The sequence below is a fragment of the Melozone crissalis genome, unplaced genomic scaffold, assembly GCF_028551555.1.
Source record: "Melozone crissalis strain CALT ecotype California unplaced genomic scaffold, PUWL_Pcris_2 ptg000013l_1, whole genome shotgun sequence".
Classification (NCBI taxonomy): domain Eukaryota; kingdom Metazoa; phylum Chordata; class Aves; order Passeriformes; family Passerellidae; genus Melozone; species Melozone crissalis.
In genome coordinates, this window is record NW_026535791.1 from 13,114,240 (window position 1) to 13,140,028 (window position 25,789).

Below are 25,789 nucleotides of genomic sequence, written 5' to 3' on the forward strand. Positions count from 1 at the left end.
TTAACCAAGGAATATCACATAACAAGGTTACAGAAAGCAGGATTCAGCCCAGCATTCCTTTCAATTACATTAAGAATTCATAAGTAACATGTTTTTGATATTTTACATCTTAGTGGTATATGAAGACTGGATGGAAGAATTAAGACCAAAAAAGCTGAAGATTACCATTTTTCCAAGTTGGAAATAATTACTGCAAGTCTAAGAAGCTGTTTTTGAAATTGCATTTAATTTTGTTTAAAAAAATATCACTAAATTACATTAGTTTACTGTAGTGGTCTTAACTCAATCCCAGCTAGACCTAGTACACTTAGCCTTTGAAATAAAAAAAGAATTAGATCAACAAGAATTGAGAAACTGATATTTCTTAACAAAACAGAAAGACAGATGGAAAGAATTCACTAGGGGTGAATGGCACATTCAGAATTCCCACAAGTCAATCCCATTTTGCATCTGGAAACAGTGCTTTACATCAAATATAGACATAAGGATTAGGCTGAGAAGAAGCTTGTACAGTATTTCTAAAGCAGAGTTGCTTCTCTCAGCCAGTACTTACAGCAGCCTGGTAAAAAAAAGTAAATACAATTTTAGAGTTATACAGCCTGACAGCCAGCAGTGTTACAGGCTTTTATAAGTTTTCTTTTGGTATCATCTGGCTACTGAAACTCCCTACAAACTTCTAGTTCAGATATACTGTCTACTCATAAACAGAGACATTTAATAGTTACAGCATTAACTTCAAATGAAAAAATACCTGATGGCAATGGAAAAATGGAAGGAGTGATAATGGAATAAAGCCAGCTTAATGACCTAACTTCAGTACCAAGCTCTAGAGATATTTGGTTAACCAGTACAGCTTACTACTCAAAAGCCTAAAACTTCATCCCAGCCAATGGGCTGCCTTCACTTGCTTGCCCCTCGAGGGCAGATGTTGTAGCTCTGCTGTAGGTTGAAAGCTGTAATACAGTGCTCTCAGTACAAGAGGACTTGCACATTAACAAAGCACTACAGGCCTCTTGTACAGAATTTTTTCCTACTATCCAGCCTAAAATTCTCCTGGTGCAACCTGAGGATATTTCCTCTTGTGCTATCACCTGTTACCTGGGAGAAGGGACTGACCCCAACCTGGCTCCACCCTCCTTTTAGGCACTTGTAGAGGGTGATAATGTCTCCCCTGAGCCTCCTTTTCTCCAGACTAAACACCCCCAGCTCTCTCAGCAGACCCTTCCCCAGCTCCTTGCCCTTCTCTGCTCCAGCACCTCAGAGTCCTTGTAGTGAGGGACCAAGAACTGGACACAGGGCTGAGGTGTGCCCTCAGCAGTGCCAACAGGGGCACAATCCCTGCCCTGCTCCTGCTGGCCACATTGCTGATCCAGGCCAGGATGCCACTGGCCTTCTTGGCCACCTGGGCACACTCTGGCTCAGTTGCTGTTGACCAGCACCCCCGGGTTCTCTTCCACCAGGCAGCTTCCCATTCTCCTGCACAGCTGTTAAATGTTTTCATTTGTATGAAATTAGGTTCCCACAGGCACCCAAGTGCTTAGGTCAGTACTCCACCTTCAGCACCCAGTCTTTAGTGCCTTAATTGGGACACAGCTAAATTCCATGTCTGAATTCAAGCATTTGATTTATTCTGGAGACAGATCACACTGCTCACTGATAAACCCTGACAGGAGGTACTATGTAGAATGTTATTCCTGACACCCTCTACAACAATAATAGAAGTGCTACCTGTCAGTCTGTGTAATCAATCTAGGAAAAAAATGTTTCCTTGACAATACAATATTAGATTTCTCTGCAATGTCACTAAACTAGTCTCAAAGACTAAAGGTTTAAACTTCACACCAATGTGGGTCTATACCACACGTTCATCAAAGCCTTTCCCCCATCAGTAGTCGGGAGGCAGCAATCCATACAAGCCAGTGCACATAATGCAGCCACACAGTAAGATGTGGCATGTTCACCCACTGCAGTTGCCTTCTTGTTTTGCTGTGAGGACAAAGAAAGACACCCATTTGAAAAGACAGAATGTGTGGCAGAAGGAGAAGTCTGCTAAAATGGACAAAAGGTTGGTGTCAAGACAAACAGAAGTGCTCAATTAACACATCTTGGAAATAAATTATATCACATTCAACACAAGGACCTCAAGTGTGTGCAGACAGAGCCTTTAGACCAGCAGATCCCAGCAGCTTGCATTCAAGACCTCTTGAAGACATTTACCTAGACCTTTGAAAAAGACTTGCAAAATACTTGGGTCCTAGGAAAGTCTCAGAGGTCTGGAAAAAAAGTAGAAGTTTGAAGTTTGCATTAAATACTGTGTTGTAAAAGAGACAATCTAGTCCTGTTAGCAAACGATACTTTGAGGCCAACACTGGATGTTATTAGTAAAGAAATAAAATACAATTAAGATTGATTGAAAAAATCTTGTCCAATTAACTTCACACAAACCTTCTGCTGATGGATATTGCTGAAAAAGGTACTAATAAGTGGACTGGAAAAACAACCTTAAAATCTTAATTGGCATTAGAGAGCATTTCTCTTCAATAGAAAAACAGAACAGTTGGATTAAAACTGAATGGACAGTCCTTAAACATTAACAGTAAATACAGAGTTGTTGAGCCATGTGAGTTTCCAATAGCAAGGGAAGGTACCAGTTCACAGCTTCTCATTACAGAACATGTTTTTAACTTGCCTCCCAGAAAAAAAATTTAAAAAAGGAAGTCGAAAGGAAGTCTGGAAATGACAAGCAATGACAGTGATAAGAGACTGAGTCATTTCAGTCAACTAAAATGGCATGAATAGCTTAAAAAGTTAGGCATAGCAAAAGGTATTCATGTATAAAGGTGAAACTGCTCTTTCTAAAACTAAAAAGAATGAACACAATCCTGTGAAGGGTTGATTCCGACAAGGACAGAATAATAAAAGTGGACAGTCAAACACAAGCTTGCCAAAAGGCTTTATCAGTTATATCAACAGGTCTACCTCCCTTAGCAACATGGAGGGGAGGATGTTTTTCCTGCCTCTGGCTACAAATACCTACCATCTCTACTGGAATAACTTCACAAGCTTTGTCTCCAATTTTCTCACTTGAAATTGGTGCTAACTGTTCCAAGTGTGAGCAACAGCTTCTTGAACATATTGTTCCATACTGAAAATACTGAAAGCAAAGTATATGCATACCGTAATTTCAGCCTTAATCCTCATAAAACTGCCCCAGATGATGTAACTGTCCTCCAACTCCATCTAGTTTCTGGATATACTCAGGACTTAATGAGAGCTCAAGAAAAACAACTTGCATTCAGACAACAGGTAAAGTTCAGCCTGCAGAACCACTACAAACAATTCACTAGCCTATCATCAGATTTCCTGCACTATTGAAAACTTTGATGCAGCAGCCTTCAGAAGGGGTAAAATAACATGTGGGATGAATCAAAGGATTTATTTAAGGCCTACTCACTGCACCATTCTTTTGGACATTAAAAGGGACCAGACAAGGAAGAGGACACATTAGATGAACAGAGAGATAATTCTCAGTTGCTAAGCACAGAAGCAGCTGAGAAGTAATTTGCTACTGGTGGAGCATTAAATGCATGCTTATTTACAAATCTACACTGCTTTATGCACAGCAACAACTGCTGCATGAACAACTATTTCATTTCTTGTCTTGCTACTGCATATACTGAACTAGTAGCAGACATTCAAAGCCAATTCAGGACTGCAAACTCAGTCTACACTGAATCTGCCCCGAGTCTGTTCTACAATTCAAGGAAAGTACAGCGTCTCTTGAGATTACAACCAAATTGTGCAGGTTAATGCTTTGTACTAGACTTGTATTTTAAGTGGGCTACTGCCCACGACCCCCACCTGAACTGCTGTTTGAAAATACCTTGAAAGAGTTTTCTGAAGCCTATCAAAGCTGAAACAAAGTAAGGGTATATAAACTTACTGGATGTGATTTGTTTAGACTCCAGGACTTATGCCTGAGGAACCTTTAAGGAATGAATTACACTAACAAGGCAAAAGGCTAAATGATGTTAAAGCTCACAAACTGCGCTCCACTCCATAGTTCAGTAAGCAAGTTTGCCTTCCTGAACTGTAACGACAATTTAACTCAATCCTTAAATGCCTTCAGATTTGGTCCTTTAGTGTTTCTGTGGCACTACCCTCAAGTTGTAAAGCACAATACAACACTACTTTTTACACTGTCAGTTGTTCACTAAGGGTTAAGGAGTGTTGTAAGGCTGAGATCACTGGGCAGTGCATTCAGCGCATTTCCTCTGCACATGCAAAGGATCAGCATTTCTCCAAGAGACTAGCAGCTGACCTCAAGGATAGTCTCTGAAAAACGCATCAGCATTGTATCAGCTGGATCACCAAGGTAAAACAACATGAGTCAGCAGCACGTGTCCTGTAGCAATGAAGGCATATGAGGCTGTTTTAGCAGACAAGTACAGCCAATGGGCTGAAGGAGGTGATTATTTCCTGCTATTCAGTGGTAACAAGCTGGAACCTGGAATACCACGTTCGGTTTTCTCTTCTCAGCCACCTCCTCCTCCTCCCAGTATAAGAGAGATGCCACAAAGACTGTTCCTGGGCTTGTGCCCATGAAAGACAGGGAGAAGCTAAGAGCACTAGAGTAGCTAGGGGTCACCTGCTAGCTGGACACCACTGCCTGAAGGATGGTGGTTAAGAGCCTTAAATCAAACTCTCCCTGGAGGTGTGCTGCAAAAGCACAAGTGTTTGGACAATGCTCTCAGGCATGACTCCTGAGGAGTCCTGGGCAGTCCAGGAGTTGGACTCTAGGATCATGACAGGTCCCTTCCAACTTAGCATATTCTATGATTCTGTGATGGGCACGCACTGCACCATTGGAAATGCTGCCTGTCCATAAAGATTTAAAAAAAGGTATAGTGACAATGAGAGTGGTGTAGCACTGGCATACCTTGCTCTGAGAAGCTGCAAAATTCTTAATCCTGTAGATCAGTAGTCTCTAAAGAGGGGTAAACACACTCCAGTACAAGACAAACTCTTGGCATACAAGAAGAAAATATTTTTTGTAAATTAAAAAAAAACAAACCTTTTAAACACTGGTTTTCATCTCTATCTTATCCTTTTTTTTTTTTTGCCTATGCTTTATAGTATAAATGTTTCAATAAAGTAGCATATGCATATCATTTAAAAGATTACATATATTGGAGGTGCATACTTAATATATTCTTTACTTACAGGGTGCATGACAAAAAAATTTGGAGACCAGTGCTGTAGAAAATCAAAACCTGACCATGTAAGGTCCTAACAAAGGGCTGGAAAAGGCAATCTCCAAAGACCCTGACAAGTAGAATTCTCCTATGAATTCCAGAATACTAGTCAAACAAAATTCAACACTTAATGCCAAAGTTGAATGGTTCAGAGTAGGTCAGAACCCAGAGAGAGGACCACAGCTTGACTCCAAGCTCTTAAAAGCTATCAGATTCTCAATTCAAATTTCAAAGCAACTATGACAATGCTAATCAAAACTCAAACTTGGACACCTAAGGCTCAAACTTTGGAAGACATACACATAATGGTCCATAACAGAACTGCTTTATAATCTGGCCTTTCTCCTAAAAGAGGAAGGCTGCATTACAGGAAAGTTTCAAATTAAAAAGTTACACTTTCACATGGACATCCTACACAAACAAGCTTTCCAGTTCAGCTGGGATACAGGCACTACCATGATAAATGTAGTCATATCTAGTGACAGTGCTATGTACAAGAAAAACATATGGACCATTCCTTTCCTAGAGATTCACTGCTTCTGGTTATTGAGTTTGATACAAAATATAATTAATTGATTTATTCACAACTAGAGGACTTACAAGGCCACTCTCCACAGTAGTATCACTGGTGCCTACTGAAGGAGAAACTTGTATTGCTGCTTTTTTCCTCAGTTTTTATGATTTACAGAGTACTGCTTCTCTACCTACCTACGTATCATCACAATGCTTACAGCAACTTAATACTCTTTCAATTTGAATTCTGTCAAATCTAGTGAACAACAGACACAAACTTTTATTATTCCAGAGAGCTGTTCAGAAGAGCTGTGAATTCTACACAACACAAGGACAGAAGTTTAAGCAGGGACAAGACAAAAGCACCTAACACAAAAGAGTGCAGTGTAAGAAACTGGCTTAATGAAATCAATACTAAATGTTCCCAAACTGCATGTTGCTGTCACAGAAGAAGTAACAAACTCAGGGCTTTTCCACAATTTCTTTGTCAGAACTGCAGTTTCATACGTGCTTCAAGCAGTATCATATTACAGCTGCCAATTCCAGGTTGCTGTAAGGTGTGCTTTCCCAGTGGGCTCAGCACAGCCGAGCAGGTGTGCATTCCTTCGTCACCTGGGTCTTCACACAGCTACACTCCCGAGGAACCACAGGCAGGGCCCATCCTCCAGCCCAGATAACTTCCAGTATGAAATAAAAGCTTCTCTGAATAGGAGGCAACACTTAGGTTTTGCCAAAGACCAAGGAATGTATTTACAGAACCTAAAAAACCATAAAACCATCACCCAATCCTAATGCATTCAGTGCTTTAATTCTGCCTTCTCCAACATGGAGACAGCAGATGCACTTGAAAACAAACATCTTTCAAGAGGCTGAAGCAAAAAAGCCAATTCCTTCCAGTCTGTCAAACTGGCCATCCAGTTCAGAACTTATGAGACAAGAGTGGACAAACAGAAGCACCCAAGATGTACAAATATGCTAAAATCAGGAAAATTCTAGAATATTCCAATGCAGCCCTAGGGTGAAAAGGAAAGAACAAAGAATATACAACAGATGTTAGTAATATCACTTAATGCACTACTGGAAAAAGCTCAGATGGAGTGATGCAGCTGGTGTAGAAACATATTAGAATATAATTACCCAGAGATCCATAAGGTTGTAGCTGAGCTATTAAAGTTATGAAGCATGCTGAAGAGTTTTGTGTTTGTTTTTAAGAATCAGAACTGAGCAGAAGGATTTTAATTTCTCTCCCTCCCTGTACATTTACCACATTTTCCAGTCAAAGAGTTTCAGATGTGGCAACTACAGTACACCAACTTTTAAAGTTCTGGTAAGTTAAATGTTTCAATTAATATGCAATTTATTTAAAATATACACTTTGTTCCTGATAAAGTATTTTTCCTGTTTCAAAAATGTTTTCCTGGGACACTTGATACAATACTTTCCAACGCAACAGAGGAGGGATTTTTTTTTGTTAGAAGGATGTTGTGGGGAACATTTTTCTTCCACTAATTTGTCAACCTCCTTTTAAGTACAATGGAAGTGAAATGGCTATTCCCTTCAGTGCTGGTCATAATACTAAAATCGCAGCTAGGCAATACAGGAAAAGTATAAAAATAGTATTGTTGCATGAAGTGAATTAACAATGTCAAAGTCTGACAGCCACTTAGGAGTGAGATACACCAAAGGTTTTAATAAGCACTGGAAGTTCCTATCAAAAAAAAAAAAAGAATATACAACATCTACCATCAATATGGAAATACTTCAAGTGTTGTCACAGATGCTCACTCATCATAATTTTCAAAGACTGAGAAACACAATCCACAACTCTGTTCATACATATGTTCATAAGTTACCACCAGAAGATGAACACTGAAAGGTGTAAAATTAATGCAGTAGTCTTGTGAAGGAAACACTGACTGTGAGCAAATGCAAGTGCACATCAACAGCCAAACAGTTCCCAGCTCTGACTCATGCCCAATAGTTGCCCCTGATCTACTCGGAGCGAGAATGGCCAAGCCCACAACAGCAAACCTTAGCATTGCAGGCGTTTGCTATAGTAATGAACACTTTTGTGTGCTAGAGTAAATGAATGTCAGGTTACTTCCATACCCCAGACTATAAACTGCAATGATTCAGGGGCAGCTTCAAATGCAGTTCATGCACTCATGCCATGGGTACTATAACCTGTGTAAGAATGCATAGTAGATAATTGGAAATACCCCAGCTGTTCAAGTTTAATGCATTTGTATTCATAAGCCAGCAGTTTTTGAATCTGAGCCAAAGAGGCTAAGTTTTTAATAGTAGCTGATGTAGGAAACTAAACTTTTGAAGGTGAAGACTACATAGAGGAAAACTAGACAGTTATAAACCAGTCATCCATAAAGGAACAATATGTTCATGGACACTGACTAGCTCAGCTTGCCCAGCACAAGTGCTGAACGCTTGACTGTACACAGCAAGACCAGGGCAACCAAAACTACTTCAAAACAGCACATTCTGGTTTTAAATGTTGTTATTATTATTATGTTATTTAAAAACGTCCACAATCCTTATCTGGATGAAGTACATGTAACTTGAAGCTGTTGCATATGAAGAATTCAGTACTTCCCACTTATTTGCCCATTCCTCCTATACCTTCAAAGAAGTCTAAGCTTCTAGTAAGGGGTAAGTGCAAAACTAATACAAATTGGAATTATCTGTTAATTTTATTTGGAACTACTTTGATAGTGCACGCTTTACAATCAAAGAGCAAATTGTCAGCAGCCAGGTGCAAACCCATACCTGGTCTTTAGCAGGCACACAAATCCAATGCACTAACACACACAGGGTAAAATACTGTGACCTCCTTTGTCTTGGAGAACATCTTCAATTTGGATACTCATGGGAATCATCTCCAAAAAGAAATGAGGAGAATGAACTGCATACTGTATTTTTTGCACCACTCGTAAAAAATCGGCAATGCAATTCCACTTTATTTATGCTACACTGATCTAAACTATGTTTTGTTTTACACTCTTGTAACTCTCAAGAATTTCCTTAAACCCTCCTAGTTTTACTTTTATACCAGCAAAATTAGATTCTTCTAAGCTTCTGCCAGGACTGGATTTCCTTCAGTTTGTTTTCTGAAAATCACATGGCTTCAAAACCAACTTGGCCTTTCCCACTTAACTGTTACTTTTGCCTCCATTTCTGTTTAATAACATGCTTAGTTTTTGAGCAAACAAGAAAATTCAATGCCAAGAATCAAGCTACTTCCTCATTTGTCATTGACTCCCTTTTCTCAGAGGCTGTGAGTAGCAACGAGAAATTTCCAAAATAATTTTTCATATGATACCTTTAAGGCAAACTAAAAACACGGATACATTTTTATTAATAAAATAATAAGACCTGCAACTGGTCAGTGAGATAAATTTATTGCAGAGACAGCTGCTGGTGTTGGAGCTACCAAGAGTGCATGACTCAAGCAGAATAAACAGCTTTTAAGGAACTCTTATGAAACAGCTTTTTCCTGCTCATTCTGAAAAATGAAAACTGTGCTATCCAAATGTAAGGTGACGTAGGATCAATGAGGCTACAAGTCTAAGAGACTTTAAAACTTCTCTCCACTGATTATTTTGGAAAAGCTGTAGATCTCTGCTTCCATAAGGAACAGGACAATAACAGAACATGATAAATCAAGACGGACATACAAAAACTACTTCCCAAGAGCAAAAATTCACTAAAAAAGCTCTTTTGAGCCTAACAATCACATTTGAAGGGCGTTCTCTTATCAAGAATTTAAACTCTTCTATGTCAGTTCTGCTAAATCATGCTAGCAGATCCCACTTGTACCACTGCAAGCAACTGGTCAACAAAGTGAGTTAGACTATAGGACAGATGCAGTTTAAAATTAATCATATAAAAACTGATCAGTTTTAACACAGAAGCTCCCTGACTGACTTTACACAAAAAATGTGCAAATACACAAGTGAATGTGAAATGTAAGAATAAACGGAGAGGAAGTGCTTGTACCCCATAGGAAAAAAAAAAAAAAAAGGCACAACAGTCAATCAGGGCCTCAACTGAATGCAACTCTTGAAGTCTGAATGTGCTACTCATTCAAGGGTTCTCCAACAGAGGAGTATCTGTAACTACTGCAGGGGAAGACCAGCAAAACAATAGCAGGTTTCTCAGGTGATATTATCAACCCCTTCTCCCAAGTTCCACACCATCCTCCCCATCCTCCTAGAAAAGTTTTAGTTAATCAAAACACCATGAGACCAACTAGTTTGATTGCCCAATCAAGTCAGGAGGACAAAGCTGCTCTTAGCTTCCTCTTTTACTTAGGAAGTTGCAACATTGAATAGCTGTCAATTTGTTATCAACAATACAGTCACAAAGTCAGAAACGGATTTATTTTGAGCTGTATTGCCTTGATGTACATACTTAAATGCATGGGGGTACTTTTAAGTTCTATTACTTTATTTATGGTAACTTGTCCTCATCATTGAAATGCCACCATTGAGCAGGATGTACAGATAAACTAATATTCTTAAATGGGGGCAGTCAAGTTATTAGCAAGCCTGAAATAATTAAAACAAAATACATTTCAGCTGCATCTGTGATTAATCATTGCCAACAGTCACTGCTCACTTCCAGTTTCTTTCAGTCCTAACTTCTTAGTAATTCATTTCAATATCTTCAATCCACTTTCATACTAGACTAAATGGGTGAATACTTGTCTTACAGTGTTGTCCTCCCAGTTTACATTTTGATAGACTCGACAGGATTTGCAGAATCATGGTAACTCTTGTGTTTTATGACATTTATTCTTACTGCAGAAATTCCCCTAACAGTCCATCAATATGTATTTTTAAATATTACTGCAAATTTACAGTCACAGCTCTCTCTCATTGCCAGGACATTGGAAGTCACCAAAGTTTGTGCTGAACCTTCTTATCCATTCAGTTTCTGCTTACAGATTAGTTTCCAGATACCTGCACACTTTTTGCAGACCATTACTACTTGATTTGCTATCCCTACCTAAAATGTGTTCTTCTGCCACAGAGCAAAATTACTCAACTTGCTATTCTGTTGTCTCCATTTCCTTCTGTGAAGTTATCTAGTAGATAAAGTTCTTCCAGTTAAAAGTATAACAAACTACAAAAAACCAAAACCTTGCAGTTTAAAAACAGGAACTTAGAGAAGAAGGATTTCTTTTATAATCAAAGGAGTAATACCTGGAATGGAGTATGCTACATTAGTGAGGGGAAATGAGACAACAGCTGGACAGCAGCCCATGCCCATGCTTGTAGGATCCTGTATGCCACAGACACTGAGTCTGTACACTGGGGAAACTCAACCCCATTTACAAGGGACCATTTACACTTGTGAACTGCAGAGTTTTTTTACTTTTTACTGCTGGTAACAGTTAAGCTCAAGGCTTGCTAAGTTCTTTTTCACTTCAAGTTATTAAAAATCAAAAGCAAATAAGAACTGAGCTTCACAGACTTAAATTCAACCAAGGTATAAAACACTCAGAGCAGATTCAAAAAGAACTGTTATGCAGAAGGTAAAGTTGACATTCCTGCCCTGCATATTCCTTTTCACTTCCAGCTACCTATCCATACCTGTCACAGTATCAATCCTTTTGGACCTTATTGAAGACATTTATTACATCTTAGAAAGTGCTGTGCTCTTCTTAAAGCCTATTAATGGCTAATAAAAATTACTTCTACTGGTCAAACTGGGATTGCAAACTTGTAGGTAATTTAATTTTTGACAACTTGCTATGCCCCAAGTCCTTCAATATATAGTAAGGTACAATGTTTTCTACTGTCTATAAATGCAGAATTTTGCAGTGTATCTGCTCACGTGTCCTAAATGCTTTGGAACAACTCTGGCAGCAGAACTGGGGGGAGGTACACCATAGGCATATCCAGTGCTCCTGATTAACTTCTGTGGACTGGTATTGGGGTGGTGTTTGATGCCCAAGGTACTAAACCAAAAGAGAGGATACAAAGGTTAGCCTAAGTGATGTTTTGACTGCAGAACAGCATGAGCAGAAGGTCCACATATCCTGAAAAAGTAAAAACTTAAAGGAAGACAAAAATGTAAATTCTGTTAAGAACACTGGTTCAATATTGGTAGGTCTGGTGAGACTGAAGCCAACAAATGTGCTTGCCTAGACATAAACAGTGAAAGTTTACTTGGAGCCAGGAACAAAGAGGGCTAAGCAGGTCCAGTATAACTCAGTTTGAAATGTGTTGTGAAGACATCACAAATGAGCATGGTGCTGAAGTTTTAATCAAGTATTTAGAAAATAAAAGGATATTTCATTCTTGAGCTCCTGCAATTCTGAATACAAAAGCTAAAACAATACATTCAAGAAGAGTAATAACACAGTGCTCTACACAACTGTGCCACCAAAGCGAAGACCAACAATTTCTGCAGCATGTGTTGTAACCAAAACAGATTATCAATACAACCAAGAAAAAGTGCATAACCTAGCAAGTGACATGGTGGACATGAAGAGTCCACCATGAAAGGAACAGCTAAAAATTCTATTTCACTATTGACAAAAGAGCATAGCAAATGCTACTTTAATTTACATTTCATTAAAGTCATCTAGGACAGGTTAGCAGAAAGTCTGCAGATTTTCAGTGGTTACAGGCTCAAGAGTGTGTCAGCAGCTGGAATAGGACCAGATTCCTGGGAGGCAAACAAAATGACTTCGAAAATTTTTGTTCCATCTGAAACCAAAAGCAAATTAATTGGAAAAATTAAAGATAACAACCTACAAGAAACATGTATTAGTATTAAGTGTTACAGACATTTCCTAAACATCCTGCTACCTCATCAGCCCTACAAAAATACACACCTGAGGATGACAGTCCAAAATACCACTGGACATAAACACAACCATTAAACTTCATGAATAGAGAAGATTAAGAAAAAGGCTGATAGTGTTTTTCTATTGACATCAAGTGAACACCAGCATTAAGAAAGCTCAAAGTTTACTGTATATAGCAAAGAACAAGCAAAAAACTAGCCATTTCTGTAGCTCGGGAAACATTGGCCCCATGAGCAAAATAAACATTGTTCATGTTTGCTGAACAGAAAAAGCAGTGTACTCATTCCAAACTATTATTGCTTTCCTGAGATACAGACAGTATCTTTTAGTTAAACTAAAAACTTGACAGTCCAAGTCAAATCCATTTTTAGTGAGATCTGGTCCTACAGGAGAAACCTCAGCTCTCAATTCAACTCATGCACTCTAAATTGTAGTGAAGTTGAATTTTACTACAAATTGCCTGGGAATTTCCCCAAGCCAACAGTCTTAAAGAAATCAATTATAAAATATAGAAGTGTTATTGACACCTATAACAGAGAGAATCCAATGCATATCCTAGATAACAGAAATGCATTGATGGAACATGACATTATCTGTAGACATTTTAGCAAAGATTGAACTAGAAATCCCACAGCAATTAGACAGTGGAGGTGAAAAAAAGATACAAAGTTGCAAGAAGAAGAAGAATAAGAATATATGAATTCCTGAGATTGCAGAAGGCATTGACAAGGAGCATCAATGGTGCAGAAAACTGCCTAGGAAGTAGGCCTGCATCCTCAGAAACTGTGTTCTCTGCTGTCTGCCTGTCTGGGAATGAGCAAGGCTGCATGTCTGCCAGTTCAACCCAAAAAGGGGGACAGGGCTGGGTTCCAGGATTTGCCACTGACAGAGCCACGAAGAGACAATCAGAACAGCAGCACACAACACCTTCCCAGCATTCTGCATTTCCAGAGACCAACACAAGTACAACAGCATACACCATTGCAGAAGTGACCTGCCAGCAAGGGAAATTGTAGCATCATCTAAAAGCATTCAGATGTTAAAGCCATCTAGGGATGAAAATTTGAACCTCTTGTGAAGTCAGGCTTTAAGAGTTTTTCTCAAGTCCTAAGACAGAACACTGCACAAACATGTTGAATTAAGCACTTAAAGCTGCAATAATCATTCTAAGCATCTCTTTGAGATTGTCAGCCAAAATGAACATCAGCATAACACTGAGTTAGCCGATGGAGGTCCAAATTCAAGTAAAATTAAATGGCCACAAGGCAAAGGTTAACAAAGAAAAGCATCGTAAGATGCACAGGAGTCAGAGCCCAAAGCAAATGAGTTACTAGTCCAAATCATAATCCAAGTTTCTGCAGCTCCATTACATCACTGCCTATAAAAATCTACAGCTTTTGAGTTTTAAGTTCACAAACTAGGAGAAACTTCAACTTGAAAAAGGTAGAAATGCCATTAATGGACAAAAATCAGGTAATTGGTGCTGGGTGTAACGACGTGACCCTCATGAAACTCATACACCCAGAGCTTGTCATACAGCAAAAAGCCTCAGAAGAGCTCCATTTGCCCTGAGAAAAACCTGAGACACTCACCTAATTCTGCTGTAATATTATCATCTACAGTGGTCAGCCTGTGACTCTGCTCCAAGCTGACTGCTCACCCTCTGACCAAGTGAGCCAAGCAACAGATCACCGAGTCCTGGCCTTCCTGAGGACAAGGATCTCTGTCTCTCTTAACCAGGGCTTCATCTGCTGAAAATCCAGTGCCCCTGTAGAACTCATACAGCACCTCAACTTCCTCCCCCAAAGTCACCAGAAAAATCATTCTGGTGAATGATTTTGAATGAATCATTTGTAGTTTGCAAAACAACTCCCAGATTCAATACATGTGTGACAAGATAACTTGTGTACACAGAGTGAATCTAGATTAGATGCCATGTTTTCAAACTTGACCAGCACCTTTCTTGCTCCCTCATGCTTAGTAGAAACACTGGCTGTCAAGAACTCTATCCAATTTGCCAACATTGAGTGCTAGAGATACTCAGCTACTTCTGACTTTCACATGTGTGTACAGTTTTCTCCCTACCTGACAGCTTGCTACTTCCCCATTCATCATGTGATTAAATTTCATAATTATTTGAGATCATTTCCTTAAAAAAAAAAGGCAGAAAAAAAATGTAACTGATCATCCTCTCTGAATTTTAAGGACCACTGATTTGCTGTGACTCATACTATTTCACAACACAGAAAATAAACACATCTACGGATGCAGATTCACATCGGTTAAATTTCTATGCTGTATAAAGCAGAAAGTTTCCCATTGCCATAACAACAAAATAGCTTCTTAAAAGCAGAAAGCTTAGCAGGACTGGCTCCTACAGCTTCTAAGACAGAAGCTGCCAAGTACTCAGCAACAAAAAATTTAGACATTTTAAGTCTACTTGAAAATTTAAGGCGTTTCTAATCAGGTATGTATTTGATCAAATGTAGACTGAAATTCTAAAAACAAAGAACATTTCACAGAAATTACTTCGTAACGCGAAATGTTCTAGAATAACACTTGACATGCAAGGTGGCTAATAAAATGCCTTTGACAGGGTTAAACAAATGACTAACACGTCTTGAGGTGCCATTTATAACATTTTCTCCTACCAAACACATTTTCTCTTGTTTCTGCTGCTTATTTTCTTTACTTCGCACAATAAAAATCAGCTGAAAAGTTTCATTTTTGCTTTTAGCTGGTTTCACTTTCTAAGTTGCCTGGAAGCAATGAAAAGTTTCTGTTTAGCTTGGGCGACATTCAGGGAGGGGGGAATCGGGAGCAAATCTGGCAGAAAGAATAATGCCTCTGCTAGGAGTCGGCAAGATGACTATTACCGTGTTTTCGGGAAGACTTTTATCTACATAGAGACGCTCAATCCCTTTAGCAGGGCGTTATGAGGGAACCTTTACGCCTTAGGCGGAGGGCAACAACAACAATAACAAAAACAACGAGAAAGACGTGTCGAGCACCACCGCTGCCTTCTCCTCCCCGCCTGGTCACAGCCGGCTCAGCTGTTCTGGTCGCGCTCCGCATCTGCTTCTTTCTCCGGCTCACCCTCCGCCTCCTCCCGCCGGCGCCGCACCGCAGCCCGGCGCTGACAGCGGGCGGATCCCCGCGCCCCGGCCGGCAGAGGCACCTCCGAGCCGCGGAGGGGAGGCAGGGAGGGAGACACAAAGTTTCTTTCGCGGGGCTCCGTCGGAGGCGCCGGCTCCCGGTCCTGCCCGGCGGGGAGCGCCGCTCCTCAGGCACCGGGGCAGGCAGCGGCGCCGCCCCCGTCCCCTCGCACCCCTCCGGCCGCCCCGCGGAGGGGAAGGCGGCGGTTCGCCATCAGCGCCTACTCACCGCCATGGCCCCGCGGCTCTCCCGGCTAACGGTCCGCGCTCCGCCGCCAGCGGGCAGCGGCGCCGAGGCGGGGAGCGCCAGGGGGAGTTCCCGATGGCGCAGCTCGGGCAGGGGCGGCGCTTCCCCCACCCCTTTGCCCGCCCACTCGAGGTACCTGCCCTCCGGCCGCCGCCGCTCCGCCGCCTCTTCCTGCCCTCCCCGCGGCTGTCACTGCCCCCCGCTCCCGCCGCCGCCCCCGCCCCGCCGCCTCAGCGCTGCCCGCCGCCTCGCCCGCCGCCGCGCGGCCGCCATCTTTGGGGAGAGCTGGGGGGCCGCGAGGGGGCAGTTGGCTCTGGCGCGCAGTGCGCCTGCGCGGAGTCCTCCCGTGCGGGTGGGCGGGGGCGTAGGCCGGAGGAATGGGCGGGGCCATTGTGTGTGGGCGTGGCTTGTGTATGGAGAGGGCGGGGCCTGCTGGAGGGCGTGGTCTGTTGGAGGGCGTGGCCGGTGGGGGCGCGAGGGGGTCTGTGGGGTCGGTGTCGGTCGTTCCGGGGCCTTGACCTCGGCCTGTACCGGCGTCTGGGCTCAGGGCTGGCTTGTGTAAACCCTGCTTAGAAATAACAAAAACGTCTCTACATTATCAGCCCTGTGTTCAGCGCAAACCCAAAGCACAGCCCCATCCCAGCCACACCCAGCACATATTCCACCCCTTATTCCGTACTATTTACACCGTGGCCAGACCTCACACTATTGAATACAACTTCACTAGCCACCATCCTACTAGGCACAGTTTGATACAATACACAGCTGTCATTCTGTTAGTCAACGGACCACCCTTGCAAAGTGCCCATAAAATGTCCTTTGAGTTCATGTAGTCCATGACTTTGGGTTCCATCAGTTATGGCAGTCACTTGGGATGGCAGAAGTGTGTTTTGTGGAGATACTGGCCACCAAAGCCACCTCACTGGTGCACGTGCACTGCTTCTTGTAAGGCTTCTTCTCCATTATTTTATATGGTTTCTGCAGTAGTAATTCCTGTAATGTGCAACTCAAGCCATGGGACTTGCCCAGGCTGGGCTCTTGCTGGGTGGAGTGAAGGGTAGGAAGGGTTGCCTGTTTCCTATACAGGCATTATCACAGGGAAAGTCAAAGGGCAGACGCTGAGCAGGGCAGGACTGTGGACACCTGAGGTGTCCCCTGCCTGCTGCCCAAGCATGTTGTGTCCAACATCAGAGAGGAAAGGGGAAGAAATGTGCTTTTCCAGGCACTTGTGCAGGGAGGAACTATCTTCCCTCAACACCTGCAATGATCAGCTGGTGTCCTGAATGCTAATTTGTGATTATCCTTTGCTTAATGTTTGTCCTTTCTGCTGTTACAGATCAAAATTATTAGTGTTTGGCCTAATGACCTTCTGCAACAGTGGGCCAAACTGAACAAGATATTTTATAAAGTGGTTTTGTTAATTTGCCTTAAAGCTCTCTGTTATTAACTTACTAAGTTCCTATTTCTCTTGCATTTCAGCAGTGTTCATATAATTTTGGTAGCTTCACAGCAGGCAGAAGGTAGCTCCTATCAACAAATGATGCACCAACCAATGTTTGGTCATTGCCTGGTTCCTCCCTTTCCCAAATGCAGAATTTTAATGGTGAATAGCATACTAGACTGTGATATCTCAGATCTCAAAAACTAGAGAGACTTGGGACGGATCAATATTTGGATGAGCTACCTCGTTAGATACTGCGGAAAATGCTGCTGGTGATTCATTCAGCGCCATTCTTCTGTCTATGAGTCAGGGCTGAACAAATGCCACTGCACAGCATTAGTGGGTCCTACCATTCAGGGGCACAAACTGGAGATTTTTGCCAGTTACAGCTGTTGGAAAATCCCCAATTTTCCTGGCTTATTCCAGTTTCAGTACGGCTTTCCAGAACTGGCCAGCAGTTGTGGCAGAATACAGCAAAGGGTTTCTACAGTTCCTTTTGTCAGGCACCACTCACAGGTGGCAGTGGGGACAAGAACAGCAGGGGCACCGTGGCCATGGGCACCACTGTAGGCAGCCACAGATCCTGGCTTTGTGTCAGTGTCCAGTTTGAATTCATGATGCAGCACCGATTGTACGTGCCCCACTGCTGAGAGCCCTGGGAGGGAGCATCCTTCATTCCTCCTCCTGGCTTCCCAGCCATTCCTTCCTTCATTCTTCCTCCTGGCTTCCCAGCCATTCCTTCCTTCATTCCTCCTCCTGGCTTCCCAGCCATTCCTTCCTTCATTCCTCCTCCTGGCTTCCCAGCCATTCATCCCTTCATTCCTCTTCCTGGCTTCCCAGGGCTGCTTCCCCTGCACTTTCCTTGCAGGTAAAATCAAGAAATCTGTGCTGTGTTTTGGGTGCAGGCACAGAGCTGGGACAGGGGATGGATGAGGGTGTTTAGGATTCTTCTCCCCATCCAAATGCTGGTCCTGATGGTGTGTAAGTTTGCATTACACAAAAGTCCTTCACCTTTTCCTTCCTTTTTAGCTCACAGGTGTATAAATAAGTGTCTATGAAATTCCATTTTCTGCTGGAAACCTGGATAAAGTCACCTAGAAATCATTCTGAATAATATTAAAAGTGGATGGAAGGCATTGGGAACCAGTATAAGGACCTCTTTGTCTCTCTATAGGGGCTTGTGAATAAATGGATTTTTCTAAACCAAAATGAAACAAATTGGAATTATTTACAAACCTAAGTTGCCTATATGGCTCTCAGGTATAGATTAGATGATTGACCTTGCTTTCATCCACTCTAGAGCTTCCCAGAAGGACACATTCAAGACAGAATTTCTTTATAGTAATGTACCACATACACATCCAAGTGCTAATGATGGGCATTTATGAAATTGATATTGTAGCTAAATCCAGCAGAGAAGAGGTGAAGAAATACAAAAATGTATTGCAGAGTACCCTCTTAACATACAGTTGGGTGTATCGTAATGCCCTCCTTCTCTGGCTCTCACTTTTTCAGTCAAACCAAGTTACTGTCTCCAGACAACTGAGAAGAATTGGTGCTACAACAGCCATTATTTCAGGTTTACATTGAATTGTATTTATCCAGCAAAATCTGGTGCTGGGACCAGAACTGAGCAACTCATGATAGTTTTAAGACCTACATCACTTGATCCAATCTTCCAATTCTCTCCATCCTTGCAAGGAGCCTCATCCCTGGAAACATTTAAATCTGGGTTGGATGGAGTTCTAATAAGCCTGATCTAGTTGAAGATGTCCCTGCCCATTGCAGGGGAGTGGACTAGGTGTTTAAAGATCCCTTCAAAACCAAACTATTCTATGAAGCATTCAATAGTTAAATGGGGAAAACCACCAGTTCTAAAGTTAAAACAATATGGCTTAAGTTGGGGAGTTCAGCAAGTTTCTCACAGCATGTGCCTCCATAGTGAACAGCCCATTTTCACTCTTGGGCTGAATTTATAATCACCTGTAGCACGTCTGCCAGGGGGAGAAAGGTGACCTCTTAGTAGTGGCAGCTCTGCTGCTGTCACAGCTTCTGAGCCCGTAAGGGCAGTGGTAGCCAAATGTAGATCAGCAGACTTGCAGTCAGACTTCACAGTGTCTTTACAATCAGGTTTGTCATCTAATCTTCACCTGAAGGCACTAGTGGGAACATTTATCCTGGTCCCACAGGCCAGAGGAGAGCAGTTTGGATGGACTGTGGGCTAGGAAAACATGAGTTCAGAAGCACTGCTGCCTTCCACCAGACAAGTAGCATCAGTGCAATGCATGACAATTAAAGAAATACAGCTGGTGCTTATTTTCTAAAACAAGTAACTAATGTTACTTGTATGACTATAACTCCCTCAAAGTAAACTTGTTGTAGATAACAGCAAGGTGAATGAGGTTTAATTTTGATGTGTTGGCAAAAAAATTGCAGAAAATTTCATTATCAAAATTGAGTTACTGATTCCTCTGTGTCATCGGGCATACTGTGTCTTCACCTGAGCTGCATAGCATTCTGTTATTTGTCCAGATTGCTTTCAGAGATGCTGCCAATCAGTATAAACTCTTTACTGGTTTCTGATTTGTATGAAAGGTTTTGAACTGTAAAAAAATCCAACTTTAATATCAGAATGTTTTGTCAAAATAAAGGTTTGCTTGACAGCAGTTTAATGCTAAGCATGATTCACCTCAATGGTAAAATAAGTGTTTGTGCGGAAAACGGAATCTCAGATTTAATTGATCAGCTGTGTTTTTTACACAATTTGGTGAATTAGTAGAACTCAAAACACATTGAGGAATGACATATAATAGGATGTTGATCATGTCTATAACTGGTTTTTGACACTTGTTATAGAGTAAGTCTTGTATGATATATTTTACCATGCTTTTCTCAAAACACTGATGGACACAAATCCACAAGTCATTGTCTTCTTAACCTGCTTTTCAGGACACGGATGATGAACTAAATAATTTTATGACAAGATTGAACCAGCTGAAACTTTAGAATGATGATACCAAAATGAAAGGGAGGATTAAATGGATGAAAAATACTAATTCCTTCAGAGGCAACAAAATTCAACCATTCAACTCCACATTACAGAAGTAACTCCAACACAGTATCAGGAATTTGAGGGAAATTGCAGTTTCTTAACTTCAGAGGTTAGCTGGAATGTGCCATTTCCTTCCTACTGATTAATTTCATTTTCTGGAAGAAATTCCCTTGATTATAATGGGATTACTCTTAGAACTGGTGTTGAAAAATAATAAAAGGTATGGAAATTGTGCACTTAAGGTGTTCGAGTGCTAAACCAAACCAAATTCTTTAAGAAAAATTAACAAGTCAAAATTTTTCAACCTTAGTACAATGATTTAGACTTCAAAAACATTCACTGGAGCACATATGACAGAGCAACCTAATTGTGTGGTGCTTGTTTTTCTAGTATGTACATTTGCCAACAGGAAAAGCAAAGTACATACACACAAAGATGAAATGCATGGTTTAGAACTCTAATTATTTTATCTTACTTTATTAAAATGGAAAAAAATACATGGTGTAAACCTACTTGTTATAATGTTATTTTTCAAACTCGAGTTAAAAAACTAAAATTCAAACAGTGAAAAATGCCTCACAGCAATGTAGACCTTGGCATTCTTGCAACTGATTATTTTGTACCTTGCAAATCTTTATTTGTTGAAATCGGCCACTTAGTTGAACTGTGATTTTCCCATCATGAATTAAAGCTACGTTTTCTTATTATTTTTTGCCTTGAAGTGATATTTAAAGCAGTGATTGTGGACACCAACAAAGCAATATTTATTGTCCTCATCACTTTTAAAAAACACTGACGTTTGTTTTGCCTTTATGAATGGAGGTATGTCTGAACTGTCTTTAGTGATCTTCTAGTTAACAGTTGGCTTGTGATAAATAAAGTTGAATAATCAGCCAGCCCGGGTTGTAATCAAAGTGTTTACCAGAAGCATACTTTGAGTTTGTGCTTCTGCTTGCTGTTGGTTGGAAATAATTTTGTAGCTTTCCTTTTCAAACTGTGGTGAAAAGATAGACATTAAAAGCTCCATTGTATGGAAACAAAGACTTAGAAAATTCAGGTGCAGAATTCAAGTGGATATGTTACTGAACTACATTTATTTAGGATCTTTTTCCTTATTGAATTATCAGAAATTTCTTATGCAAGTTCAGATTTTTCCAGGAGATTTGCTCTTGGGATTAATAATAGCTTTCATCTGATGGACCACTGAGAGTCAAATGCGAATTTCTTTCTTTTGGTGAAGAGCTGTATCAGGCAGAGTTTAGGAGGGACTGATTGTGCTTAGGACTTTTTGACCTAGTTGAGTAGGGAGGAAGTTACCGGTCCTATTTGAGCAGCTATGCCCCTATGTTGAGGAGTTCTAAAAAGCACAAGATTTCCATTATCTCATCCTGAAATGCTGGATTTGGGGGTTGTGCTGTGACTCTTTTTTTTTTCCAGCCCTTGGAAATACCAGACTCATGTTGTGTTTGAAAACAAAGAAGTTGAAGAAAGTTTTCATCAACCTCTTCACATAGGAGTGTATTTCAAGCTTGTTCAATAAAAGATCTTGCAGCACAAGTCCTTGTCTGGCAAGATAACAGCCTGAGTTCGATGTGCTCAGGGAATACTAATTAGTCTCTTCATTCAGATTTTTCCTGGTTTGGTTTTTTTGTTAGGTTGGTTTTTCCCCAAGAAGTCTGAATATTTAGCATGTCTCCAACATTCTTTGTGGTTTTTCAAAAGAACTTAACTGCTTCATGGTGGCTTGGAGGTTCCTCTCATATTTATTTCAAGTATTTTTCTTCCAAATGAAGGATCCAGATGATGTGAAAGCATAATCTGTGTGTTTAGACAAATGCTGTTCACACCTAAAAACTCCATGACAGTGGAAATCAAGTATACTTCACCAGCTTCAGAATAATGAAGCCATTGAAAAATCTTCAAACCAGGATGAGTACAAAGAACAGTCTTGTCTTCTGAAGTTCTGTGCAGTGAAAAGCTCAAGTCATGGTTGATGAGGTGTCTCAGAGATGTTAGCAGTGTCAAGCAACTGGCAATTGGTTCCTGTGACAGGAAATAGCCAAGGCAGCTCAGTGCTACAAGCAGTAGAAACTGTCCATATTGTTATTGGAATTGTAGTTCCCTCCTTTTTAACCATCATGTGTTGTAAGTGAATTTGTTTTAGCCCCCAGAAAAAAACATGTCTTGCTTTCATGTGGTCTCTGTTCATTTGGGAAGAATGGTGCTGGTTAATGTGCACGCAGTTTCCCAGCAAACTGAAATATTTAGCTGCTCACTTGGGTAATGCAAATGCATTGGCTATAGAAAATTTTGCAGCATGGCAGGATAAAAAAGGAAAATAACCTTGCCATGAAGGGCTATTAAAAAGAGACACCACCCCTGGCTTAGGAGTCTTTGAGACACTAATTTCTAAAGGATGGGAAAATAATGGTAAGTATTGCTGTGCAGCTGCCCATTGCATTGCTGTTGGCCATTGCTGGAGGCAGGGCTGCAGACAGGCTTATACCAAGAGCTGCTCTTTGGTCTGATCTACTGTGCCTTTTCATCTACATCTGCTTTTATATTTTTTTTATGTGCAAAATGATTGTAACAAAAAATAGGCTATCAAGAAATCAAATTACGCTGTGTTAAACTGTAAGGAAAAATAACTCTTGAAATGAGAGGCCCCAGCCAAGGTTTTGTCCAGCTCTGTATGTTGGTGTAGTTGGTGATGAACGTTAGTGTATCTGAGGCATGAGCAGAAAACATAAGTACCTGCTGTAATCTTAGATTCTTGCCAGTAAAATTTGCTTAATGAAATGAAATCCTTCTGTTTACCTTGAAGCATCTCTTCGGTTCCAGCTGATTTTATTTTATCTCTGTAAACTATTTTACTCTGCTTTAATTTTCTCCCAAGCAGCCTGTAATCTTTCCATGCACTTCAAGCTGAGACAGTAGGTAGTTAAAACTTGTCTGTGTCTGATTTGGAAGGCTACTGCAGACACTTCTGTGCAAACTAAAAACTCCACTGAGTCCCCACTGTAGAAGTGTGCAGCTTCTTTTTTTTTTTTTTTGATGTTTTCACAAATAGGCAATTGACAAGTGGTTCCTAATAAAATATTAAGAATAATAAACAAAAAAAGAATATAAACAAACAGTCTGAGCTTCTATTTGATATTTTTTTACTTCAGTGTTCTTTGAATCCAAGCAGTGGATATGTTCAGTGATGGTAACTCAAGTAGTTTTCTTGTATGCTAGCTTTCCAAATGATGACAGCCCTAGAATTCTTGGATCTGTCTTTGGAAACAAGGGTCACACAACTTGAAATATCGCTGATGGTGTAAAAAAGAGCTAACTATATTCCTTCTTCATTGTCTTTGATCTTGTAGGAATCATTCTTCATTTATTCCAGGGTAGATGAGCACCACCCCAAAGGCCCTGGCAAGTGAGAAGAGTCCAGAGATGCAATCTACATAGCATAAACACTCTTGCCTCAGTAGACAACTCCTAAGCTCTGTGTTATGCTGGGAAATTCCACCACTGTCTCACCCTCCATTGTGCAAAAGTACTGGTCCATGTTTGCAGATCAGATTCTCTCTCTGAAAGATGAAACCCAGGATATAGTGAATTTCTCTATGAGCAAAAATGCAATTTGAATCTTTTGTCTGAGAAAGAGGCATCAAGTTCCTGAGAAAAAGCAGCCATCTTGTACATATTTTCTTCACAAATATTTTCTTTCTGTTGTAAGTACTTCAGTATTCTGACCATTTATTAAAATATAGACAAAGGAATTTCAAAAATATAGGAGCATCATCATTATTATAACGTCTCTTAATTAATTCTCCTATTCTCCATCTTTCATCAGCTTTCCAATTTAGGTGTAAGTCTGTTCTTCATACCAGTAACTGAAATGAATGAAGCATGAATATCACAGTTCAAAAGAAAAACATTTGCTTCAGACCTTTTTTCATGTAGTGTTTTGGGTTTTCATGTTGCTGAGAACATTCAAGCATGGTCCTTACACAGTACCATTTATTCTGGAGTGAGCAATTTGTTTCATGCAAAATTTGAGATGTCTGGGGAAATGTTAATTTTGGGTTTCCTAGTAAAAGGCATGCAAATTATATGATTTTTCCCCATTTTAGATTCTAGTCACTGTGCAGCCTGTCATTGAAGCCTTGGTTAACTCTTTCTCCTTTTTTCATGCAGGATACTCTTAGATCAGTCACAGACCCTTTCAATTTGGTATAATTTTTCATACCTTTGATTTCGACACTAGTCTTCTATTTTATTTTCAGTGTGGTGCAGCCCACAATTTTTTTTTATTTTCCATGTTTTTGACTTCCCTCAGACTTTAGGTGAAAAGTGAGTAGAGAACAACTCTGCTCAAATTGCCTGGTGGTAGACATAAATGTCTCTTACAGTCTTCCTTTCCACTGGCAATTAGTGATGGAAGATATAGAGTGATGCAATGCATAGATTTTTTTTGTTGTTGCCTTCCCTGTATATCTGTAGGGACTCAGCTCCTCTGGCCCTTTCACCAGTTTAACTTCAACTTAAGATTATTGTCTTTAATTTATTTCTGCTGCTGACACAATGGCATGCTCATTAACCATTACAACACAAGGTGCTTGAAAGAGAATTCTCTTTATCTGGTGACACAGTTCCAACAGTTTTTGTCTAACAGAACATGGACTTTTACAGAGCTCCTCCTCTGGATATTTTTGTGTGCCTGGACAGAGAGCCCACTCAAAGGTATGACTGACTGCTACAGGGAGAACAGTTTGGCTGCACAATAAGGAAATCAGTCTAGACAGATCTGTCTGTGCACATAGGATAAGATTATTTTGCCTATCTATAAAGTCCTATTCCAATCATTTAGGGCATATTTATGTTTTCAGTGATGGCATCTTATTTCTTCAAGGTTTTTTATGAGAAGCAATAAGACTCCTGTAGCCTCACAACCTCCTGCAATTCATAGGATGTTTGAGATTTTAGGTCCTGTGCTCAGAACTGTGAGTCTTACCAAAGTCATTTGCTTTCAGTGGAGGAAGAATTTCCATATTCTCAATAAAGAATTTTGATTTGCAGTAGCTGAAGAATTTATGGCTATTCTAGGATTAGGCGTTTTAACATACTGTTGGGGCATTTGATGCAAGGTATGTCAAAAAGATGTAGGACTATTTGGGAAATACTAAAGGCTAATGTGGACCACGTTAAGACGCAACATTTTTGCAGAATCTGTCAGTACAAGATGACATACTAATTTGTCATTAGTATGACAAATCTATTCTTGGAATAGATTTGTGCATACC

At 40.6% G+C, this 25,789-nt stretch overlaps 1 protein-coding gene across 2 annotated transcripts in view; it reads right to left on the minus strand.

Annotated features, from left to right (window-relative positions):
• Positions 1-16,189, minus strand: part of FNDC3A (fibronectin type III domain containing 3A) — a 111,107-nt gene extending 94,918 nt beyond the window's left edge. Inside the window, exon 1 of one of the 2 annotated variants that reach the window (XM_054271376.1) lies at positions 16,139-16,189. The gene's annotated coding sequence lies outside the window, so the exon portion shown is untranslated. Of the gene's footprint in view, positions 1-15,984; positions 16,061-16,138 lie in introns of those variants that run through there. The other variant, XM_054271375.1, reaches the window with a different exon arrangement.
• Between the last annotated feature and the right edge of the window lie 9,600 nt (positions 16,190-25,789).